Source organism: Wolffia australiana, chromosome 5 (genome assembly GCF_029677425.1).
Source record: "Wolffia australiana isolate 7733 chromosome 5, ASM2967742v1".
Taxonomy (NCBI): domain Eukaryota; kingdom Viridiplantae; phylum Streptophyta; class Magnoliopsida; order Alismatales; family Araceae; genus Wolffia; species Wolffia australiana.
In genome coordinates, this window is record NC_135839.1 from 7,862,014 (window position 1) to 7,871,424 (window position 9,411).

General features: G+C 28.2%; 2 non-coding genes across 2 annotated transcripts; one reads left to right on the forward strand and one right to left on the reverse strand.

Moving 5' to 3' along the window:
- Nucleotides 1–1,089: 1,089 nt before the first annotated feature.
- Nucleotides 1,090–1,161, reverse strand: TRNAR-UCU (transfer RNA arginine (anticodon UCU)). Its single transcript has one exon. It is a non-coding gene; the product is annotated as a tRNA-Arg (tRNA).
- A 2,319-nt stretch (nt 1,162–3,480) lies between these two features.
- TRNAS-GCU (transfer RNA serine (anticodon GCU)) lies at nt 3,481–3,568 on the forward strand. Its single transcript has one exon. It is a non-coding gene; the product is annotated as a tRNA-Ser (tRNA).
- Nucleotides 3,569–9,411: the final 5,843 nt, after the last annotated feature.

The following is a 9,411-nucleotide window of genomic DNA, read 5'->3' on the forward strand; positions in this document are numbered from 1 at the left end:
TGTTTACGTAGCTATTGGTCAAAAAGCATCTTCTGTAGCTCAAGTAGTAACTGCTTTACAGGAACGCGGAGCTATGGAATACACTATTGTGGTAGCGGAAACGGCAGATTCGCCTGCTACATTACAATATCTTGCTCCATATACAGGAGCAGCTTTGGCTGAATATTTTATGTACCGAAAACAACATACTTTAATAATTTATGATGATCTCTCAAAACAGGCACAAGCGTATCGCCAAATGTCTCTTCTATTAAGAAGACCTCCGGGTCGTGAAGCTTATCCAGGAGATGTTTTTTATTTGCATTCCCGCCTTTTGGAAAGAGCCGCTAAATTAAGTAATGAGTTGGGTGAAGGAAGTATGACTGCTTTACCAATAGTTGAGACTCAATCGGGAGACGTTTCAGCTTATATTCCTACTAATGTCATTTCCATTACAGATGGCCAAATTTTCTTATCCGCGAATCTGTTCAATTCTGGAATCCGACCTGCTATTAATGTAGGTATTTCCGTGTCCCGAGTAGGATCCGCGGCTCAAATTAAAGCCATGAAACAAGTCGCTGGTAAATTAAAACTGGAACTAGCTCAATTTGCAGAATTAGAAGCCTTTGCTCAATTCGCTTCTGATCTTGATAAAGCGACTCAAAATCAATTGGCAAGAGGCCAACGATTACGCGAATTGCTAAAACAATCCCAATCTGCACCGCTTGGAGTGGACGAACAGATAGCTACTATTTTTACTGGAGCAAATGGCTATCTTGATTCGTTAGAACTTGGACAGGTAAGGAAATTTCTGGTTCAGTTGCGTACCTACTTAAAAAAGAATAAACCTCAGTTCCAAGAAATTATATCTTCCACCAAGACATTCACTTCGGAAGCAGAAGCCCTTTTGAAAGAGGCTATTCAGGAATGCATGGAATTGTTTCTACAACAGGAGCAAAACTAAGATTATGAGTCTTTTTTAAGACTCTTATAGTGTTATTCTTACTACAAGAGTAATTTGTGGAAATTTCTCTCAGTCGAATTTTTATTCAACGAAACAAAAAAAAGTTTTTGGTATAATAATCTAAAAAAAAATAGATGGAAATAAATTGCGTCCAATAGGACTTGAACCTATACCAAAGGTTTAGAAGACCTCTGTCCTATCCATTAGACAATGGACGCTGCTTTTAATTCCTGTTTTCTTTTGATTTAATATGTAAATATATTAAATCATATTAAATAAAGAAAGATAAAGAGTTGGATTGCATGCGCAGGGTTTTGGTAAAAAAAGGGTCTAGTATGTATATATGAATCAATGCTGGATCTACAAAAATTATAAATAAAGCGGGTAGCGGGAATCGAACCCGCATCGTTAGCTTGGAAGGCTAGGGGTTATAGTCGACGTTAGCTGATTGTTTTTAACGTCTCTAATTCAAAACCGAACATGAAATTTTCGTTTCATTCGGCTCCTTTATGGAAATTTGTCTCAGATCTAACGCATACAAGAAGGAAAAACATAAAAATTTTATGTTTGCTATATTGATTGTATGAAGAGGGAGTCATCATAAATCTGAAAAATGATATCCATAACATCTATGTCAGCTTCCTTTACTTGCTTTATAGATGATCCTTCTAGAAGAGGAAAATTTTACCAAATCTGTCTAGTTACTTCGTTCTTTATTTCGACTCGCGGAATCCTGAGAAAAAAAGAATTTGGTTTCTACCGAGCTGAAAAATATGCTGATGGCTCTAGTAAACCAAAGCCACTATTTTCTAGCTATTTGGCTCCAATCCTTTAATATAAAAATTGAAGATTTAGTTACGATTAGAAATAAACTTTTTATATTCATCCATGGATCCCTTTGCTGATACTCATTTTCTTGGAAGAGTTGAAAAAACTCGAAAAAAATTATGCTTCGTGATTCGATATGATCCAAAGTGTTTATAAATACTGACGATTTAGATACAAATCACGATAATTTAGATTTATTCTCAAATATAGCATTAAGAGAGAAAGGATTAACCTTTTTTAAGAAATAAAGTTTCCTATTGGAATATTCACCAAAAGACCCTTTAACTATTTAAGTTGTTAATAGGACGAATCACACTTTTACCACTAAACTATACCCGCTACAATTTCATTATTGTCTATGAATGACTTATTTGTCGACTAAACGATTGAAATATAATCTGATTGTATCAGAATGATCAAAAATGGTATAGAGGTATTGCCTTTTTCCAGTCACTTGATTAAACATCACCTCAAAAGAAAATATATATGGCTGAATATATACTCTATAAAATATTCTTTCACTGTAAAAACAGTCTCGACTTTTCAGTTTAGGGATAGTCAGTACTGAAAGTTCCGATTTGAAAGAGCTATTTAAGTTAGAAATACTAATAGTCGACAATACTCCGAACTCTATTTTTTTTTAGTTCCTACTTAGCCTTAGGGTAGGTATTTAAAAATTTTATTTATTTAGGGTCAGTTAGAATTAGATAAAGCTGCAGTTTTCAAAAAAAAAATTTCTTACTTGAAGAAGTGAAGTCGGTGAGTTATATTATATATAACTACAATGAGTTATAATAAGTTTATAATTATAACTACACTACTTATATATACATATATATGGCTCTATATAATTAAAAGTTGAGTTCGACTTATATATTTACTACATCACATAACATGCAATGTTGTAATCTGAATAGAAAACTAATATACTAGTCTATTTATTAGTGAGAGAATCATATACTACATAGATTAGAAAATTTCTTGAATTAAACTATAAAAACTAAAGAAGTCTAAGTAATAGAAATAAAAATTGCCCAGATTTTTGTAGTGATGTTTCTTTTTGTTGCTTCAAAAATAAGTCAATTTCAAATGCCAATAAATAAAAAAAATCAATTGATTTCGGACTAATTAATGGTAAAAAAAGTAACGGCCCAGCTAGGACTAGCCAGGCCGGGGAACTCCAATAAAAATTAGGAAAAAATGGAGTTTTCTAGTGGAGATAGCTGTTTGGTGTTCAAGTCAAAGCAGATTGATAGGTATCCTATTTACGTGTATCGTCTATTTACTTTTTGATGATTTAATTTATTCTTAGTTAATTTATATATTCTAACTCTTCTTAGTATTTATATATATTCTATGTTAATATGCCTTTTTTTTTTCTTAATATTTTACTAATTTATTACATTTTTTTAGATTATTTAGCTAATAATTTAGTATTCTATCAAAATAGTAAATTTTACTAGGTAATTCAATTCAAATGTATAATTATAATCTATAATTATACTCGTATATAAACAATATAAATAAACTCATAAAATCTAGATCTAGAGTTTATACACTTTTATATACAAAATTGATATTATATACAAATAGATAATTTTAAATTATAATAAAACGAGATTTTAGATAAAATAAATAAGATTTTTATGAATGAATTCGTATAGTATTTTAAGTAGCACATAAAGATAAAAAATCCTAATTCCTAATTAGGAGAGATGGCTGAGTGGACTAAAGCGGCGGATTGCTAATCCGTTGTACGAATTATTCGTACCGAGGGTTCGAATCCCTCTCTCTCCGTTTTCTCTGATCACTTGATAACCTTCAATAAAAAAATACATCGTTTTCTTTGTGATATTTTTTTTTATCATAGTTAAATTATGCCATTTTTCAAAAATATTTAGAAAAAGCAAGAATAAATTCTCAAATGAAAATATCTTATTTTTTTATTCCTCTCGACCTGGATTACGGCCTGGATCGTTAGATAAAAATCCGAAGATGAACAGAGAAACAAAGAATATCACTACTGTGTAAACGAAAAGTTTGAGAGTAAGCATTACACAATCTCCAAAATAGGATCATTTTTGGGGTAAAAGGGAATAGATTATCCATTTGAGTTATGTAACACATGTATTCTTTTGACATGGCAGTCACGAAAAAAAAATATTAAAAAAGAATAAAGAAGAAATCTTTTTTTTATTAAGTCTTTTTTCTAAAAAAACTTGAATTTCAAATTAATCCATTTGTTTTTCAAGATTATCATTTCTTCGTTACTGAAAAGCTTATTCTAATATTATATTCACTGTATAACTATAAAATTAACTCTATAACTATATATTTTTGTGGAAAACAGAAGATACAAAAAAGTAAAGTACTTGCTCACGGAAAAGAGGCGATAACTTCAAAAATCACAGATTGAAACTTATCCCTCGTTTTAGCTACAAGAATTCACATTTTTTTTTTTTGAATTTATTAAATGAGGATGTCTAACGAACGTAAGATTCATATTATGACTTACAATTCAACTATTTTTTTATTAAATAAATGCTGAATTTCATTTTTTCAGTAGACTTTTCATTTAAAAATTAACTTTCATCGAAAACTTACAGCAGCTTGCCAAACAAATGCTAAGAGAAAGAAAAATAAAGGTATAATGGGCAAAATGTCTATGAGTGGATTAAAAATCGCATAAGCCTCAGGCAATTTTCCCAAGAAAACACTACTTGATGACGAAACAGCAGAATTAAGACAGATACAGATTAAATTCAAAAATATATTAAGCATAACAAAGATTTTTTTTTAGAGATTATTAAATTTTTATTGACTAATGGATATAAGGGAATTTGACTAAGGAAGGTAAGTAATAACTAAAAAAGCCTTCTTTTGCTTTGATTTGAACTCCCCCCAAAAAATCCAAATCAAAAATCCTTACATTTTCAAATTCAAAAGAGAATACAAGGAATTATACTTTCATACAATATCTTAATTGAATTATATGTAATGATCAATGAAATTCTATGTTATTCTATAGTCATACGTTTTACGTATTAGAATACCGGAAGGAATTAGAGGATTTGCCTAGAACTATATATTATAGTTATTTTTTTTTTTTATTCTTATATTCTCTGCAATGAAATAGGGAATTGACGAATGTCCCACAATACACTAATAATTTTGATTAGTATCAAATTTAAATCTAAATGGGGCGTCGCCAAGTGGTAAGGCAACGGGTTTTGGTCCCGCTATTCGGAGGTTCGAATCCTTCCGTCCCAGATCCATTCTGCTGAATGAAAATACAAAAAATATCGATTCCCTTTATTAAAAAAAAAAAAATAAGTCACTAGGGGACTCAGAGTCTTTCTCTGGAAAAGACTAATCAGAGAAGAGAGGAAAGACTAAATCAGAGAATAGAGGTTTTTTTATTTTATTAGAGTCCCCTTTATATTTTTTTTTTTTTTTTTTAAAAAAAAAAAAACTAACTAGAATGGAATGGATAAAAATTAAAATAATATAAACATATTTATTTTTTTTTTTTTTTTTTTTTTTTTTAATAAAAAAAAAAAAAAAAAAAAAAATAACTTAGTAGAGCTATTAAAAGAAAAATATAAAATATAATATATATTTTTTAAATCAAAAAAAAAAAAAAAAAAAGAAAAAAAAAAAAAAAAAACACAAAAAAAAATATATACCCATATATATATTATATATTATATATGTTTTTTTTAGTTATATATAATTTTTTTTTTTTTTTTCTTTTTTCAAAAAAAAAATTATTAAATAATTTATATTTTAAAATAATAAAAAAAAAAAAAACAATAAAAATTAAATGTGTTATTGTATATGTATATATGTATAATATATATATTATATAGTTTTTTTTTTTTTTTTTTTTTAAAAAATAAAAAAAAAAAAAAAAAAAAAAAAAAAAATTTAATATTATATATATATATATATATATATATATATATTATATAATATACCCATTTTTTTTTTTTTTTTTTTTTTTTTTTTTTCTATCTATTTTTTTTATCTTTTTTTAATTCAAAATTTCTTCAAAATTTTTCAATCTTATCTATTTATTTTTTTTTTTTTTTTTTTTTAGATTGGGATCATATATATAAATATATTTTTTTTATTTTTTTTATTTTTTTTAAAGAAGAATAAATTAAGTTTTTTCAAAAAACATAAATTTTTTTTTAAGATTTTTTGAAGAATAAGAGAGGATAAAGAAAAAAAAATTAAAAAAAAAAAATTTTTTTTTTTTTTTGTTTTTTTTTTATTTGGCACTTTAATAAAAATAAAAATATAATAAAATAAAAAAAATAAAATAAAATTTTGGTATGTTAAATTTTTTTTTTTTTTTTTTTTTAATTTTTGTTTGGAGACTAAATAGGGGTTTTTTCTTAATGACTCATTTTTAAATCAAAATATAATTTTTATTTACTAATTTACTATAAAATAAATGATTCAGTCCCCTGATTTAAATGGAACTTTAATTTAATAAAAAAGAAAAAAAATACCTTTACTTCCAATTGACATACATCTAAAAAAAACTTTAATTTTAATCTTTGGATTTATTGGTTTTCTTGCCGAGCCTTCCTAGGATAAAGACTTTTTTTATTCCTAACTAACTAAAAAGTCAATGGAGAAAATAAAAAAAAGGTCTGTATGTACTAAACAGAGTCAATGACTATTCATGATTCCATATTGAATCAATTCCATCCCGGTTCGAAATTAGAGGAATGTTATGGTAAAGCTTCGTTTGAAACGATGTGGTAGAAAGCAACGTGCGACTTGAAGGACGTGATCCTTTATGTGGATTCTTATATCCGCCATTTTCTATCTAAATGAGGATGCTCTTGTCTCGACATGGTTTGTTCTGATTTACTAGGGACCCAATTTCGAGGGTTAGAAGTAAATAGTACGCGATGAAGCTCGAGTATAAAATAATGATTGATTTATCATATCTTGTGTACGAATCTAGTGTTAATGCCAATTAAGAAGCTGGACTACTTTGTAAAACATATCTCTATATATAATCGAAAAAAAAATAAAATTCTAACAATTTTACTTTAAACTGAAAAAGTCAAACTTGTTAGAATCGGTAAGGTAAAACTATTTCGATCAAAAGTGTATTACAGGAGAATGATTTTTTCGTATCATTTTCCTAGAAAAGGTCTGTTGCTGCCATTTTCAAAGAAGTAAGATCACCAAGTAATGTCTAAACCCAAGGATTCGATAAAATAAAGGTTAAGGATTGCGTAACAAGAAACAAAACACAATTTTGAAGTGTCTTGACAATTAAATTATCTCAAATTTAGGAATTAGAATAAAGAATAATAAGCAATCAGATTTGAGATGAGACAGACAAAAAGGTGTTAGAGACAACTCAATAAATTCAAGGAATTGGAATTTTTCAAAGCTTCCTACTTGAGTTATGAGGACAAATGAATGAAGTTTTTGTCTTTATGTAAAAATAAAACAATTTAAATCATAGTCTAATTAAGTTCATATTTTGAGTTTTATATTATAGAGATAAATGTGTTTACCTTTATATTGTATTATTTGAGGGCGATATTATGACATGACTTGTGATTTTTATTGATATTTAAACATATTCAATGACTTAAAATGAAAAATCTTAAAGCTAAATAAAAATGTCCAGTGCATTTTTATTTTGAGTCAATATAAACATTTTAGTTTTAGAATCATTCTTTCTTGAGCCGTATGAGGAAAAAACCTCTTATACGTTTCTGTGGGGGGGGGCTTTGCTTATCTATCCCAATGAGCAATCTATCGAATCGTTGCAATTGATGTTCGATCCCTAAGAGAAGGACGAGATCTTCGGAGAGTGGGTTTTTATGATCCGATAAAGAATCAAACTTTTTTAAATGTTCCGGTTATTCTAGATTTTCTTGAAAAAGGGGCTCAACCCACAAGAACTGTTCATGATATTTTTAAGAAGGCGGAATTGTTTAAAAAAGAACTTTCAATTAATTGAAGTATTTAAAAAAACTAAAAGGCAGTTCATAAAGTCTAGCACTAATAGCCTTTATATCGTATAGCTTTGTATTTTACTAAATATTTGTTTTTTTGTAAGGAAGAGTATTTAAGTTAATCCTTTGTCGTTTTAGTGACTAAAGAAACTTTAGATATTGTTCACTTGTTGCTTATATTTTCGACAAAATTCTCATAGAGTTTATGTTGTGCCAATCCAACACAAGTCTTTTCTCTTTTACAAAAATGGGATTTAGTTTCATCTAATTCATATTGACAATGGTGTATTGAACAAATATAATTCCAGTGTAATTCTAAGTAAATGCATCGATTTCCATTAATATTTATATTGGTTAGATTGGTTTAATTGGTTGTATTTAGATTAGGAGTGTATCGACTCTTAACTTAACATATTCTATTCATATATTATACAGACAGGGTTGCTAACTCAACGGTAGAGTACTCGGCTTTTAAGTGCGGCTATAATCTTTTACACATTTGGATGAAGGAACGAATTCGTCCAGACTATTGGTAGAGTCTATAAGACCACGACTGATCCTGAAAGGTAATGAATGGAAAAAATAGCATGTCGTAATAGTCATCAATTACTATAAAAAATTAATGTAGAACTCTGAAAAAGGTCATCATTACTGAATCGATAGTTTTTCATGAGTAAGGGGACAAAATGAGTTCACATTTAATTTTACTCTTCGGTCAAATGAATAAATGGATAGAGTTTTATGGCTCGAATTCTAGGAAAAGAAAAAGTGACGAGCTTATGTTCTTAATTTGAATGAGTACCCGATCTAATCTAATTATACATTAAAAATAGATTAGTGCCTGATACGGGACAGGATTCTGTAGTGAATCATTAATTACTTTTTTAATCCTAACGATTCTCCATTATAGATACGGTAGAGTGGATATAAGTGTGTAAAAGAAAGAGCATATTGATAACTAAAATCAATTCCAAAATCAAAAGAGCGATTGGGTTGCAAAAATAAACGATTTTTCACCTTTTTCTTGTTATGTTAACTAACATAAATTTATTTTCTACGGAAAGAGAGGAAGAAAATCTCAGAATTGGACTCTCTTGTGGGGGTTACTTTTCTTTACTGTATGCCTATTTTTTTTAGACATACTAGTTCTAGTTCTGACCATATCGCACTATGTATCATTTGATCACCCAAGAAAAGATTCCTATCTCTTGTTCAACTATAATTTTTCATGCAAGAATTCAAAGGAAATTTACAAAAAGGTGGATTTAAACAACAACACTTGCTATATCCACTTCTCTTTCAAGAGTATATTTATGCACTTGCTCATGATCAGAGTTTAAATGTAAACGCATCAACTTTTAATGAACCCGTTGATATTTCAGGTTCTGCCAAAAAATATAGCTCATTACTTGTCAAACGGTTAATTAAGAGACTATACCAACAGAATAGCTTGATACATTCTGTTAATAATGCTAAGCAAAAAAGATTCGTCGGACACAACAAGAACTTTTATTATCAAATGCTATCAGAGGGTTTCGCTATCGTTGTAGAAATTCCCTTTTCACTGTGATTAGTATCCTCGCTCAAAGAAAAAAAAGAAATACCGAAATATCAGAATTTACGATCTATTCATTCAATATTTTCATT